Below are 16,248 nucleotides of genomic sequence, written 5' to 3' on the forward strand. Positions count from 1 at the left end.
GGGAGGTGTGTGTGTGTGTGTGTGTGTGTGTGTGTGTAGCGGAGGGGGGGAAACACAGCCCATAACGTGGAACTCAGCTGTTTCTGAAGAGGATCAGCATAGACAATGGTCCTTGTAGGGCTCCCCAGAAAGCCCCCAGTCGAAATCCCACGAGCTCAGGCCTAGGGTTCCTGTCCCCGACAGACACTGCCCCCATGCCTGTGTCCTGCCACCAAATCTGTCCCCTGCCAGAAAAATAGGCTTCACCCTGGCCCCTCGCACCCATTATGAGCCTTCCCCTTCTGAACAAGGACTCCTCTGCCCTCTTTCCATCCTGCCTCCAGTGATGCCACAGAAGCTGGGCTGTGGGAGGTGAGCAAGGCCTCAGGCCTCACTTTTGCCCAACTGGGTGCTTCCAGGACCTGGCACAGGCCTGCACCGAGTTGGGGAGGAGGGTGTCAGAGTCCTTGGGGGCTGCAGAGAGCTGATGTCTTCTGAAGTTGAGGGGAGGGGAGCACTCCAGGACCCCCCTTGTGCAGGGTGGCAGCAGGGGGTGGTGTCCAGGCTCTGGTCTCCGGCCCACACTACCCCGGACAGCCACAAGCCAGGTGGCCGTTAATAATTAACCCTGGGCCTGGGCCTTGACCTCGTGGGCCTCTGAGTAAACAGGCATTTCTGGTCAAGCGTCCTCAGCCTGCTGGAGCCCGCTGGGCCCCTCATGGCCTCTCCGCCCCTTGACCTCTTCTGGCCTCGTGGTCCAGACCTCCCTCCCCCTCCTGAACTGTCGAGCTGGAGCAGTAGCTAGTGGTCTGGATACCAGGGCCTCTCTGCCCACCACCCGGAGTCAGCCCACCTCCTCTTCCTGCACTGGTGCCTAGTTTCCCCCCACGCTTCTCTGCACCCTCCTAGCCTTTGAGGTGGGTACGTCGTCTTGAACTGGGGTTTGCTGATGGGGTGTCTCAGCCCCAGCCTCAGCATTGCTGGGGCTTGTTGACCCAGCAGTCCCCAGCATAACCTCAAGCCTCAATGCTGCATTTCTGTGTCTGGAGCGGGGGCTCGACGTGATTCTTGTGGACACTGCTGTTTGGGACCTGAATCCCAGGTCTGACCAACGGCTCAGACTCTTGGGGGCAGGCAACGTGCAGCTTGAGCTGCAGTGGGCGCACCTGTGTACCCAGTCAGGATTGGCTGTCAAAAGTCCTGTGTTCTAGCTCTAGCTCTGCCCTAACTGGCTGTGTGACCCTGGGCCAGTGCCCTGACGCTCTGGGTCTCAGTTTCCCCATCTGTACAATGAGAAATGGCACAGAAATGCCAGGGCTTGCTAGCTCCAGGATTCTAGCCCCTCCTGCCTGACACCGAGGACAGGGACAGCACATGTCCCACCTGCCCCAGGTAATCAGTCGTGGATAGAGTCATCTGGGTGGGCCCCTATGTTTCTGGTTGCCCAGCATCCAGTTCCTTCCTCTAGGGCAACCCTGGTGTCCCTTGGGGAACCAGCCCTATCCCTTCTCAGACCATACGATTCAGGTAAGGCTGCCTTGGCCAGGACTCTGGATGCGGGTCATGTATCCTACGCCTGGCCAATGGGTGTCAGCCTGGAGACTTTTGCTGGAAATACTGGGAAAAATATTTACCTTTTTCCTAGGTGGCAAAGCCGGGGAATGTGAGCCTAGAGGCTGTGTTGCTGGGAGCCTGTGGAAGGGGGAAAAGCACAAAGGGAAGCAGAGCCCAGAGATGGACATGGATTTCCACAGCTGAGATCCAGCTGTGCCTGATGCTAACACCACCCTGGTCTTTTCCATCACAGGAGTTGACAAGCTCCTTTTCTGCTCACATCAGTGTGAGTTGGGTTTCTTCTCTGATTCGCACAGTCTCATACCTGACCTAGACCATGCAGAGAAGATGCCACAAATGAACAATACCCACAGGTATACACACCGCTAAGCATCTACCCAGAAAATGTGAAAGAAGAACCAGGACAACAGAAGGAAGGCTGGGCCAGCCAGGTGGTGATGGGCAGAGAGCTGGGTATCTGGGCCCTTGGGAGCTATTGAGTGTTCTGGATGGAGGGGATGATGGGGAAACGAGTGAGGCTGACAGTCTGGAGCTCACTGACAAGGAAACGAAGGTGAATGTGCACACACACACACACACACACTCATGCACACACACTGAGGTTTGCCTGCAACAGTCTGTGGCCTACTCTGTGAGCCCTTTGGGTCCCTCTCCACTGCAGAGGCCCGGACCTGGCTCTGCACGGGAATGGGTCAGAGGCTTCTGGTTGGTTGGGCCCCCTTCCACCAGGGACTGCGTGGTTCCTGGGAGCCCAAGGACCACCTGGGCGAGTCTGCTGGCTCCACTCCACCACGGGCTTCTGGAGGTACAGAGACTCAGCCCCACTAGGGCTATCCAGGGCCCCCCAGGAGGGTGGCTTCATGGGGCTGGGCTCAGGGAGAGGCCTCGCTCTGGTGCCCCGGCTGCCTCTATGACTCTGGGCAGTCAAGAGTCCTAGAGGCGGAGGGCCTCAGACACATGGTACACACCACGCACACATGTAGACATGGTCGACACAGTACACAGATGACACCACACAGTCATCTTGTGTGAGTCCTGGGATGGGGAAGGTGGGGGGGGCCCTGTGTAGGCAGGGAGCAGGGGCAATGAACAGGGAACCCCCCTCAAAGGCTCCGGCCTGACTCCTAGGGTGGGGCCCGGGGAAAGCCTCTTTACCAGCAATGGGACCAGCTGGACGGGGGTCCTCCCCAAGCCACACTTCTGATGCTGTCTCCTCCGTTCCTCTTCCTTTACTTGCCTTGACCTGTTTTAGCCCCTTCCCCGTTTCTGACTCCTGGCTCCTTCCTCTCTGTGTTGCTCTTATTTTCTGTCTCTTAGAGGGGGCACCCAGGAGAGGGACCAAGTCTAGAGCTCAGGCTCAGGCCCCTCGGTCACTCGGCCCAGCTGTCATCTTTATACTGCTCCCTGCCCTGCTTCCTCTCTCTGGCCAAAGCTGGCTTGCCCTTTGCCCTGGAACTGCCAGCACCCCAGGGGGGCCACTGGCCTTACCTCCTCCTCTATCCTCTGCAGCCCCTGCTCCTCCCCCGGAAGCTGGCCAGCAAGTTGGGCTGTGGGGAGGCCACAGAGCCAGGACACGTGTCCTGGCCCCAGGCAGAATCCTCGCCCTAGCCACAGAGCCACACTGGCCAGGCCCAACTCTGTCCCCTGAAATCCCTGGAGACCTGGGCAAGGCTCCTCCACTAGGCAGTTTCGACTTCCATCCACGTCTAGGTTGGGAAACTGACCCCAGCTCGGAGCAAGAGTTCGCTCTGAGGGGCCCCTATCGGGGGGTCCCAGCAGAACCGAGGTCCAGCCAGCAATGAAGAGGGAAGAAGGATCCTGTATCCTGTCATTCCCCTCAGTGGGGCCTCAGGGAAGAGCCTGCCCTGGCAGGGGGTATAAGAAACAGAGACCATTTTACAGCTACGGACCTTGTGAAGGTGGGAGCAGACACAGAGTCTTCCATTGGGGACAAAGGAAGGAGCACCTTCCAGTCTGGGCTGTCACGTCCTGGAGGCCCTGATTGTGTTCATTGCTGCCATCCAGACTAGAGCCTGCTGGTGCCCACCTCCAGGAAGCCTGCCTGGGCTGGATCGGAAGTTGGAGATGCCCAATGCAGTGGCCTTCATCCTCATCAAGCACCTGGACTAAGACTTGTCCCATCACACTTGTTAGGCTGGAAGTTGCAGGGACAGGGCTGGCCCTTCACTCTTGGAAGGACCCCATCTGCCACCTGGCCTGCCTGGGACTCAAGGCTGGGCTGGACAGTAGGAGCCAGGGCTACAGTGGATATGCCCCAACTTTACATCTCAGAATCTAGGGCAAGGCACCAGCTTCTGATCACTGGTGGGCTGGTGTTCAAGCCAGGTACCTGGAAAGAAGCCTTCGGCCCCTCACTGGACCCAGTTGCGATAGCAGATAAGCCTGGGCAGTGTCAGGAGATGCCAGGAGCTGAAGAAAGGGCAGGTAGCGGTAGCGATCAGTGTCTACAGTCATGTCAGGCTGCCTGGGTTTGCATATGGCTGAGTGTCTGATGGGTGCTTTTCCTTCTTGGTGTCTCAGCTGCTATCTGGAGTGGGACCCACCTCCCAGGTTTGTAAGGTAATGTGGGTAAGTGCCCAGCCTACTACCTGGCACACACTTAGACCTCAATCAGTGTAGGTGTTAGTCCTGTTTAGGTCAATAGGCTCAGAGGGCTGGAGAATCCAGGTCATTTCTGCAGACCTGGGCAAGACTTGCCATTGGGCAACAGGAAACCTCCTGACTAAATCTCCCCCTTCCTGGGCCTCAGCATCCTCTAGGCACAAATGTGTACTTCTGCATATGGGCATAAATGCACACACACACACACACACACACCCACCTGGCTTTGCTCCCCGGGACCCATCCACCTGCTGGAAAACCAAGAGCTGCCTTTTCAAAATAATGATTAAGAATCAGCATTGACTATTCAAATCGAAACTCCCCAAACCCTCTGTGGGGTACCCAACCCTTCTGGAGCCTGTGGGTAAAAAGCTCTTACCATAGTGGAAAAAGTAGTCTGCCGGAACGGAAATCTTCCTCAATTTAGCTGAATCATTTTCTTGTGGTTAAGGAAGCCCAGGTCCCTTCTGGCCTTTCTCCTGATGCCCATGACCCAGCAGCCTTCAGAAACCCCCAACCCACACTCCCTCTATGCCTGCCCCCCAGCTGACCCCCAGGTCTTTTCAGCAGAGACTTTGACAGTAAGATTCCTCCCACCCACCCTACTGCCCGCAGCTGCTTCCTGTTCCCAGGTGGGAGTCCAGAGCCCTGAAGAACCAGGGGCACATCACGGAGCAGACCATGGGTTACAGCGGAAAAGTGGACAGGCCCATGGCCTGGACAGGGCTAGGGCTGCTGTGGTCTGCGTGCCCACAGGTCTATTGTCTTGGGTCCCTGTGGGACTCGCTGCCACCAGGGATGGAGGCTCTGTCTCATCCTTGATCTGAAGAGCCTGAGCCTACGGGCTGAGATGCCTGGCCCAAGCGTGGCAGGTTCCTGCTCAACTGGGGCTCCTAGTTTTATGGAGGCCGGTGCTGGCCACAGGCTGCTGCCCGACTACCCCCACCCCCTCCCAGGGAAGGTGAGGATGATATGGGCCACCTGAGCACTGTGTGGAGAGCCTTGAATGTACCAAGCTGCAGCGTTGCCTGGCAGGGAGGGGAGGCCAGCTCTGTGGGTCCTCCAGGCATGTCTGTGCCTTGTGCCAGAAACCAGGGTTCTCCTAGGATATGCCTCCACCTGAGGCCTGGGCTTCTGACGCGGGCGTTCTTGGGCTGTCTGGGAGTTAGCAGGAGCCACGAGGCGGCCCACCTGTTTGCACTCAGGCTTCCCTCAGTGACATGGTTCTGTCTGGTACTCTGTGTCCTACCTGAGAACTGGGATGCTGATACCCACAGCTCAGGATTTTGGGGAAATTAAAGGAATGGCAGAGTCAGAGAAAACCAGGAGGCCAAGCCCTGGCATGTGTGGGGTAATTGAAAGCCCTGATGTATTTGGGAGGGGGCAGGGATCAGAGCCCAGATAAGGCTTCAATTGCAGGGTCCAAGGGCTGGGGACACGTCCCAGCTGGGTGTCCAACGTCACACTGTGGAATTCGCCTTAGCAGAGTGTCAGGGTGGCAGAGCAACCAGCCAGCCATGACCTGCATCCTGAAAGCTATGGAGAGGGACCTGGGCCTGAGAGACTGAGAGGCTGAGTGACTGATGGTGCTCTTGGGGCCCGTGGGGGACCCCAAACCAGAAGGATCAAGGCACTGCAGCAGAGGTCAGGGAGGCCCCCTCCCTGGAGGGCTGCTTGGCCCTTCTCAATGTCCAGCAGGCGCCCGCTGACCTGGCCCTGGGGGCTGTGTCACCCAGAGTCATCCCACACCCACTTGGCCTGGGTCTCCCTGAGGCTCTGGCAGCCAGTGTTTGGGAAATTAGGTGAGGGGGGCCTGGGACGAGGGTGAGGAAGGGAACTATTTATGTCTAAAAGTCATCTTGAAATTTTCAACATATTTTTTATTTTTCAAAACAAAAGCTCTACACGTTGGGGGGGTGGGTGAACCTAGCTTTGTGGGAAATGAGTCAGACGGCCATAAAATGTGTTTTTCTGAGCTGAGGGGATTATTTTACATCTTGTGGCATGAAGACACTGAGAGGCGGCCTCCTCCTGGTCCCTGGCGGGGCTCCCTGCTCGCCAGCCTGGGCTGCAGGCGTCTCCCTCGTCCCTGCACTGGGACTCTCACCCTCCCAGAGGAGACGAGGGCCCGGGCTGCTTCCCTAGCCTTGCTTCTCACCTCCCAGCCCTCTCCCCTTTCTCTTCCTGACCTCACTCTGTTAGACAAGAGTGAGGCTGTGGAGGCTGGTGGCCTCACGGTGGGTCCTGGCTTCCCCATCTACAATCTGCAAATCTGCGTAAAGTCCAGTGGGCCTCAGGGAGCTTCCTGCTCCTTATTTGATGGACAGGTTGGTGGGGGGAACCACCCTCCGAGCAGCTGACAGGATGCAATGAGAAACTTAAGAAAGCCTCTGCGCGTCGGGTGTGCTCAGTGGAGGCGTTTCCTTCCCGACTGTCCAGCAGCATCTTTGAGTGAGGGGCACGAGGGGTAACCTGCTCCTTTGGAGGCCCTTCTCAAGGCCAAATGGCAAAAGTCTCCTCCGATTCGCACAGTCTCATACCTGCCTACAGGGGACAGGACCTGGGGGCTCTGAGGCCTCAGGAGATGAGAGGTCCCCAACCCTTCATCTCTCCCTCTGCAGGTGTTGGGTGGGGACAGTAGGGAGGGGCTTGGCCCAGAGCTTCCCTGAAGTCTCTTTCGGGGCTACTGTCCATTGCCATGTGTCTCCCCTGCCACCCTGCCTCCATGGGCTAGAGTCAGACCCCCACGGGTAACCTCGCACCTGTGGGGAGAGACTGCTGCTAGCCTGAGGTGAGGCAGAAGTCAGGAATGAATGTGGGGCCCAAATCACATTAAGTGATTCCAGAAGCCCATCACCTTCCTCTGCTGCAGTCGTGCACTCAGCTTTTCTTTGAAAGCAAAGGATTTACCCTGAATCATCTCCCTCACCATGGGCTCTAATTCGCTTGGACAAACAGCAGGTACAAGGGACACCAATTGTTTGTCCTGCCTCAGCATCATTTTCTCTCATTCCAGACATAACAGCCGGATTTTCCTCTATTCCATGCAGTGTGGGTGGGGCTGATTCACCCCCCATGCCCCCAAAGTGTTTGTGTGTGTTTTGGGGGGCGGTTAAAGGCACGACTCAGGATTGGTCAGTTGGTGTCCTCTGTGCTCCTGGAGACAGTGGCTGGTTCAGTGACAAGCCTACGGTCCAACAGAATCCAACTCCAGGACTTTTGATGCAACTCTCCAAAAACTGAAGCTTTATTCTGGGTTGCGGAGTATCTGTTTGGAGGCCTTGCATTATTGGGAACTCCTAACAGGAGACTGCAGCCAGCACAAAGGATGGCAAAACCCGGAGATGCAGTGGGAGAGGACACTTGGTGACATAGTCTGGCCGCTGGATCCAGTCATACCTGAAGACACATTCCGTTGTGTTTCATTTTCCTCATTGCACTTGGCTCCATGCGAGAATCTCCAGCACAGAGGTAGAATTTTTGGTAAGCTGTGCCAGTGTCATATGCTCTTTCCTGCTTAGGCCACTCACGTTATGTTTCTGCAAGAATTTGTAAGGACCAGCCTGAAGTGAGGCCTCAGTCAGAGCAATAAGCACACAGGTTCTCCAGCCACGGAAGCCTGGGTGTGGAGGGTGAGATGGGAGTCCGGGGTAACCCACACTTTACACAACTCCCCGCAGAGACCTCCCTCAGGGGTGAATTTCACAGCAGACTTCGTGGGAAGTAGCTTATGATTTTCCAGTTATCAAACCTAGAAAAAGAACGAGCAAGATATTCTTTTACTTTCATCTTTCTTTCTATCCAATGGGCCCCTTAACTGGACAAGGGCACTGAGAATGGTGGAGAAATGGCTAATTTTGTTAGCTGTTTGTGGGCATTTCTACCACTTGAATGTAAGCTCTATGAGGGAGAAGTTCTATGGAAGTGGCGCATTGCTGTGTCCAGGAGACGAGGGGAGCACCTGGCACTCAGTAAACATTTGGTGAAGGAAGGAAATGGACTTGGTTCTGTGACTCCACTACTCAAAATCCATGCCGTCAAAATATATAAAATCTGCACCTCTTCCTCTGCCTTGTAGGTAAGGTAACTGTGTCATATACTGAACAAGCAGGGACACTTTTTGTGAGTCAAAGGGGATGCAATACACAAGTATACTGTGGGACAGTGGAGGTAAACCAGGACTGGCCCACGCAAACCGGGATGCATAGCGACCCCACACCAAGTCCCTACAAAGCTGGTCTCTGCTCCCCCATTGGGCCATGCTGGCCTTCCTTTGGAGCTTTGCTCTGTCTGTTTCTCTACCTGAAGAAGTCCTTTGAGTGCCTGGATCTTTTTTGTCACCTCGGCTTCCACTGAACACTGCCTCCTCAGGGGCCTTCCCCAGGAAACCTCTGCCACCAGCTTGAGTTTCCTTTTCCTCCTTGCACTCAGCTCTGTACCTGAGCCCCCAGCATGGAGGCAGGTGGGGAGTGAGTGGGAGTGAACCCACAAGGTGTGGGAATACAAGTCTCAAGCATCTGTCAACCTCTGAGTAGATGTTTGTGTTCCCAGCTTGCATCTCCAAAGTGAAAGTGAAGGGAGGCAAACTTCAGCTCTGGAGGGAGGTGGGGAAGCAAAAGGCAAAGGAGAGGGAGGAAACAGGGCGGGCAGCAAGCAAGCCAAGTCAGGGTTCTTCCTGCCCCTGCATGACGCACAGTACTGGGTACAATGAGTCCACGAGTACCCCCTCCCCCAAGAAATTAGATACACTTTGACCTCAGTCACTTGGACCCCTCTTGTAGGAAGTGTTTGGAACCTGAGTCTGGATGGGGATTGGAAAACACTCCTCCAGAGAGGCAACCTCAGCAGACACATGCATGGATTGCATGGCCAGACAGAAGACACCAGATATGTTTATAATTTTCCTAATTACCTCTGTTCTCTCTGATACTGGGGCTCTATAAAATTGTCACAGCCGTGGTTGTCATTTGGCTCTGGCTTGCTGCATGCACGCGGGTGTTTGTTTACGGAACGCAGCCGGCCGCAGGCCTTCATGTGGGCTCTGACCCACCCCTTTGGCTGCCACCAGGCGCTGGCCCCCCTCCAGGATTCTCAGACAGATTTGCTTCTCCAGATTCTTTAGGGCAAAAAAACCTGAGTATTGGTGATCGCTTAGGGTCTTGGCAGAAAACCAGACTCCGCCCTGATGGTTCAGTAAAGGGACGTTAACAAAGGCACTGTCTGTGGGATGTGACCAGGGTTGAGGGAACCAAGAAGGGATGCTGAGGCCTCCACAGCAGCAATCATCACCACTGTTGGGCTCCGAGGACGAGGCATGGCATTACTGTTGCCCGAGCCCAGTGAGAACCGTACCCATCGATGGGCAGAGGACAGGCCACCTGACAGGGGCTGTAGTCTTGGGGACATGCAGATGGGGCACTAAAGCAGACAGAAAACAGAGAAAAAACACCCCGATCTCTATTTTCTTTACCCTTCCGATCTCCTGCTGGTACCTACGATTGGCCAAACCGAACAGAAAGCCAGAGGCACGGGAGGCCCTCGGTGTGGCCCACACAGCCAGGCTTCCAGGGCAGAGAGTAGGAGTGGACTGGATCTGAGTGCAAATAAAGAATAACCAGTGTGGTTGGATAAGGCATTCTAGGACATTTCGATGGTCAAGCTCGGTGGAAACCCTTCTTCTCTTATCCCCTAAAATTCTCTTGAATCCATCCATCTCTGTGCTACCAAGGTATTGCCCACTATGATTTATCCCCTACACTTCAGCAGAGTGACGTTAATAAGCAAGTCTGATTTCAGTTCTCTCCAGGCTCCTGTTGCTCTTGGTACATTGACCAAAGTCTAAACCCCTGCTTATGAGAGTGTGATAGTGTGACCTTGCTGACCTCTTGCCTTGCCTCTTGTCCTCCACCCCCACTCTGGCCACACTGGACACTTTTCAGTACCTAGAATGTCATGCTCCTTCCCACTGCTGAGTTTTATATACGTAGTTCCCTCTGCCTGGATTCTCTCGATCCAACCCCCAATTACTTATAAATCCTACAGATCCTTCAGGTTTCAGCTTAAAAATCATCCTTAAAAACAACTTCCCTGAGCCCCCAAAGCTGGCAAGAGCTCCTTCTCATCACCCCTGAATTTCCTTACTTCACAGTATGTGTCACAACTGTAATTAACTAATCAATTGAGTAACTCTCTGTTTATTGTCTGTCTCCCTAGAAAGATGGTGATCTCCACAAGAGCCTGTTCTGTCTGTCTGGTTTGCTGTTCTCCCCCAGCATAGTGCCTGGCACATAGTAGGCACTCCACAAATACTCGCTGAGTGACTGAAGGGAGAAATTCCAACTTCTAGTAATGGTAGGCTAGATTATCTGGACCCATCCTTGCACTGAAAACAACTTAAAATGCTAAATACATTTCAAAAATATATTAAAAACACTAAAGAGTCGGCAGTATAAAAGGGAATTGCCAGGCCAAAATTGAAAGGGAGAAAAATCCAGACAGGTAAGCAAGAGCAGAAGCCACTTTTCCCCTGAGGCATTTTCTGATCCCAACAAATTTGAATTTTGTTTTGACAGCATCATGGAATTAAAGAGACAGAACTTAAATCCCAGGGCTAACACAGGTGGGGCCATATAATAAGACCTCATCCCACATTGATGTGGAACTCCAGAGGGTTACACCCTCTGGATAAGGGTAAACCAGAAGTAGATCAGGTCTCGAATGATCTTGCAATCTAAATTCTCATCTCTTGGGTAGGCTAGGGAACCTCAAGCCTTAAAGTTGATTAAGCTGGTCCTGGACTAGACTAGCAGTGTTCTTCCATGTTTGGCAGGAGCAAATAAAAATGTTCTATAGTGAAAGGTGCCTTTGTCCTAAATCTAAATTTTTTCTTTCAAAAAATTTTTCTAAAACAATGACCAGCACATAGTCAAAAATAATGGGACACACAAGAAAATAAAATACTATGAGTGAAAACTAGGAGAATCAACAGAAAACAGAAATAGACCCTTAAGAATTAAAATTATGGACTATAAAAGAACTGTGCTTATGAATGTTTAAAGAAAAAGGACATGCTTAAAGATAGCTGTAGGGAATGGGAGTCTATAGAAAGGGACTGTAGATCTGAAAAAAAAAGGATCAAGTTGAATCTCTAAAAATGAAAACTACAATAACCAAAATCAAGAACTCAGTGGACGGGTTTAACTGCAGAGTGAACACACCTGAGAAGAGAATTAGGTAATTAGAAAAGAAGTAAAAACAAATTATCACAAATGTAGCACATCGAGGCAAAAAGAAAATATGGAAGAGATGATATGCTCTCTCCTCTCCCTGAAGGAGAGGAGAGAGGAACTGAAGTAGAGGAAATGTTTTCAGGATTGGTGGGTGAGAATTTTATGGAACCAATGAATGAATGCATGAAGGGATGCACTGACCCATTTAATGGTTGGCTGTGCTTTGGTGATACAGCTCCACGTTTCAGACAACCCAGAGCTCAAAAAATACTAATGGGAGATTCTGGACCCAGCCTGCTCTTGGCCAAGGGCCATGATGTTGTATAATATCAAGTTCAATGTAGCAAAGGACAAAGAAAAAAGTGGAAAATCAACTCTTGCCTATCTCTGGCCTCTGCAGTTCACCCTGACTTCTTAGAAACCATTTGGGCAGCCTTGAGATGACAACAGCTGCATCCTCCTGTTCTTTCTCCCCTTCTGCAGGCCTTGCTGACCTGTTGCTGGAAGATAGCAGAACACCATTCTCCAGGGTCCCTCCACAGTCAACTGGGGTGCGGTGGTATGAGTGGGTGGGGTGTGAATGACCTCTGTCCCACCCTGATTCAGTACTGACAGGACATCCTCTTTCTACATACTGTGCCCCTTCTCTGCTCTGACCCTGGTCTCCCTGTGGCTGGGCTCTCAGGGTGCTTGGTGGAGACTTATTGCCCGGCTGGCTGATATGGTCCTGTTCAGGCTAGGGTGGGAGGAATCTGAAAGAGGAGGTGATGCTAGAGTATCCCTTTGCTATAGATGAAGAAGGTTTGATGATGCCAGTACTACCTTAGGGTTCTCCAACCTGGGCCTCAACATAGGCCAAGGAGCACAAATGTCTCTACTGTCTCGCCTACCAGTATCACCTACAAACTGGATGGCAAGGATCTAGAAGCTGGACTCCAGAGACAGGAGGGGAATCACCCAACCCTTGGTTCTGCAGCCCTCTGACTCCCAACCTTGAGCTCTCTTGGGCTGGAGAGTGACCTAGCTGGCAGGTGGGTAGTTTGTTTCTGACTCACGCTCCCCTCTTGGCTGCCAGATGACCTGGTCCTGGTCCTCTTCAGTGTGACTTGTCCTCGGATCAGGTTCTTGTGGTTGTTCTGTTCTGGAGGGACACCCATTCATCATCTTGCCTCTGGGAATCCTGGCACACCTCTCAGACATGCTCAAACAGAGAGGCTGCCAAACCTGTGCCTGGTCACACAGCAGGTGTGTGGCGAGGCAAGGACACACACGGTCTCACGCCCCCAGTGGGTGGGAATGCAGGCCCAGCCCTGTGCAACCAGCATGGGGCCGGGGCACTGTGAGCAGCTCCTTAGCGAAGACTCATGGAGGCTCCGGTCCCACCCCTACCCTCAGGGATGTGCCAGATTCCCCCCGCCCCAGCAGCAGGCCTTCCCAACCACTATGCTGTGGGGCTTCTAGTCCCAATGGCTTGTCTCAAGGCGAAAAGCAGAAAGGGATGGCCAACCGCACTTGATTTCTCAGCCTATGATGAGCGAAGATGGAAGGGCATGTGGGCCCCCAAACCTGGCTCTGCAATGTTTCTGACATGGCATGCCAATTTCTGAAATTCTCAGAGATGTTCCAAACAACATGCAGTTGATTTAATTTAAAAAATTAAAAAGCAAAGTAAATTAAGTTGTGGAATGTTGGGTGGAGGCAGGGGGAGGGGGAGGGTGTCATGGAACAAAGCCAGTAATGAGAGTCTTAGGGAAACCTGCGTAGATTTGGGGATGGAGAGGGTTCAACTCAGCCACGGGATGCAGAGTGCAGGGGCCCAGGTGCTGATGCTGCCCCCACCCTGGTCTTATCATTGGTCCTGGAAGCCTGGGCTCCAGGGGTAGCAGCTGGGCCTCTGGGGAGACTGGATGCGACCCACTGAGGAGAGGACCTGGGCGGGCTGCTCTCCCGTCTAGTTTGGCTCACACACACCCTGGGCAGCGCTGCCCCACATAATTATATAAAGTGCACATCACTCAAGATGCTCATCTCGCCTCTGACACATTTCGGGCTGGCTGCCACTGTCCCCACCTACCCTGGCTCAGGGGCCAGGCCCATGACTCACATGCCTCCACCTCTCCCAGGCGAGATCGCTCCTCAAATAGAGGTGAACTTGGGAATTGCTCTTAGGAGGACCATTTGCCCCTCTTGGGTCTGAAAGCTCCTCCAGCCTCAGGCTCAGAAGCAGCTCCAAGTTTGTACACACACACACACACACACACACACACACACACACAGAATGCTCCTGCACCTGTGCCCACACCCACACGGTGCCACTCTCCTCTAGGAGTCACCCACAGCCCACGCCTGCCCTCTCTCCTTTCTGCTGCCCTGCACCAGCCCAGCTGACCCAGCTGGGGAGGAGCCAATGATTTAAAGTCTCCTGGCCCCTCTTGGCACTTGCAGCCTTCCTTTGACAAGTGGCATCCAACTGTTTCCTGTGCTTGAGCAGTGCGCTGAGAGCTGCCTTCCTTCCTTGCCTGAGGGGTTTGCTCATTAACTCGAGTTAGTTACTCTTGAGGTGGCCTTCCTGGCAGTGAAAGGAAAAGCAGGGTAGGTTTCCAGAGCAATTTCCCGTTGGTGACCCCAGCTCTGGGGAAGCTTGGCCAAGTCCTCCTCCTGCCTGTCTCTGTGGTCCCCCCTTACCCCTCCAGAACCCCAGGAGCTTCCTTGGTTGTGGGAATCCAGTCGGGCATCCCCACAGGGCAGAGGGCAACCTCCTTCCTCACTTCCCGGGCTCAAGCTAGGTCTGGCAAATGGGAACCAGCTATTCGGCCAAGCACTGAGATGACCCAGTGGGGGACTGAGGGAGGCAAGGGGGCAAGAGGTGACCTGTGGATACACATAGCATATCCTCCAACTCTCCTTTCACCAGCGAGGGGCAGGCAGGGCTAACCTATGGGCTGAGGTTCCAGCTTCCCAAATAGAAAGGAGTTATTGGGGAGGCTGATGGAGTTGGGAAGTGGGGTGTCTCAGTATTTGGGGAAGCTGATACCTCAGTGAGAACGTTTGTCCTCACTGACCAGGAGGCGTCAACCTAGGATTCTGCACTTGTATCTAGGACCTTTTACTGCAATAAGCACTTAGGGCTCTCTTGCTGTCTCTGCTGAGAGCAGTGGAGGAGGGTTTGACCTCCCACTCAGCCTTCAAGGTCACTGGCAAGAGGACTCTGCACCCAGGAGGAGCTCATTAAGTGCTTTCTAAGCAAATGAAAGGCATCCTGGAAAAAAAACAATTCTAAGCAACATTAAAATGACTTCAGTAACTTGATTATTCTGGGTACAAGGATTTTTGCCCTAAATTATTCAGATGACTGTCTCCTTCCAGGGGAGTTTTCAGGGACCGAGGTGTGGCCTCCCCCTCCCACTCTGCCTCCTGCCCTAACACACATGAGTGGCAATCTGGTTAGCTTGAGCCAAGTGTCTCACAAGCTTTGCCTGTTTATCTTTCACAACAACTCGATGACGTGTACTAGTTTTGCATACAATTTGCATAAAAGGAAATGGAAGCTCAGAGAAATGAAGGGACTCGGTGAGGGTCACACAATGAGTTAGAGGCACAGCCAGGAGTCAGCCAGGTGCTAGTGCTGCACAGGCCACCTCCCACGGGCCACCCTAATCACAGGATTCGAGAGAAAGGAAACTCCTATTTATCACCTGTGAGCAAATTGTCTTTCCCCAGAACCCAACTCAGTGTCCATCTCAAGCACGTACCACACCAGGGCATCCGGGCTGGACACGTCTGCTCAGTGACGGTGGCCAGCCTACTATGTGCCCGGGCTCTGCAGAAGAGCAGCAGTAGACTTCAGCCCACACTCACTGTTACTGGCCCCAGACAAGTGGTACTTGCAGTGCTGAATTAGACACATTCTGAAGCATTACAGACACCAGGGCCTTCACATTATTCTGGGTTAAGTCCTTTGTCCTGTGGACTCCTGGGTTAAGGCCAATTAAACTGCTGCCAGGTAGGGCTTATTCCCTATAAATCAGTGGGAATGTGGTCACATGAATTTTAAATATCAGATTAAAATCAAATTAGTGGGAAAATTTGGAACAAATTGCCTTCAAGTACAGTGAATGAGTCTATTTTTAAAATGTTGCCGCACAGGCAAAATAGTGAAGCAAACCCATTTCCTAACAGCGCAGAGACACTGTGTTGGGAGTGATTTGTCATGCTTAGTCACTGTAATTGCTCCAGCAAAACTGAGGAATCACATAAAACGTGTTTGCAAATTGTAAATCATCAAGGTCACTCCAGACGGGTCCTAACCTGATGTTTAATGTCACAGCGGCTCCCTCTGGGGCAGGTACCCCCTCCCTGAAACTCCCTTGCCCCCATTCACGGGCAGGGGCTGTGCTGCCACGTCCAGCTGAGACCATTGCCCAATGTGTGAGGGAAAGGCCACCATAATCAGCCACATTTCCTCACCAGCGATAGTGACGTGGATTCCTGGGAGTTGCCAGGGAGAGTGCCCCGGTTGGTTCAAGGGGGAGGTTGGGGGGCTGTCTGAGGCCTCCATCGCTGGGCAGGGAAGGGCCAGTGGCTGCTCAGGAAGGAGACACGTTCTTGTGAAAGGTTGGCTGCCACTGGACAAGGAGCAGAAATACCTTCAGATCTAGAGGGCTTGGAATAGGCCATGATGGCTCCCTTCAGGACCGGCCTGGGTCACCAGGTGACACGTCCACCATGTTTCGCCACTGACGTTCCCACTAGTGGGCCATAGAGCCTCAATGAAGACTTTGCCATTCATCCTGGAGAGACACAAGTGGGGAAGCACAAAGGCCTGAGAGACCTTTACAGCAGA

General features: G+C 53.3%; 1 long non-coding RNA gene across 2 annotated transcripts; it reads right to left on the reverse strand.

The window, feature by feature from the left end:
• Positions 1-7,399: 7,399 nt before the first annotated feature.
• On the reverse strand, positions 7,400-16,248 carry LOC117034337 (uncharacterized). Of its 2 annotated transcripts, none has more exons than XR_004425074.1 (2): positions 15,873-16,248; positions 7,400-7,927 (listed from the first exon to the last, which is right to left on the reverse strand). It is a non-coding gene; the product is annotated as an uncharacterized LOC117034337 (long non-coding RNA). The 2 variants fall into 2 exon arrangements; XR_004425075.1 differs by lacking the exon at positions 15,873-16,248 and adding an exon at positions 9,647-11,045.

The sequence above is a fragment of the Rhinolophus ferrumequinum genome, chromosome 15 (genome assembly GCF_004115265.2).
Source record: "Rhinolophus ferrumequinum isolate MPI-CBG mRhiFer1 chromosome 15, mRhiFer1_v1.p, whole genome shotgun sequence".
Classification (NCBI taxonomy): Eukaryota; Metazoa; Chordata; class Mammalia; order Chiroptera; family Rhinolophidae; genus Rhinolophus; species Rhinolophus ferrumequinum.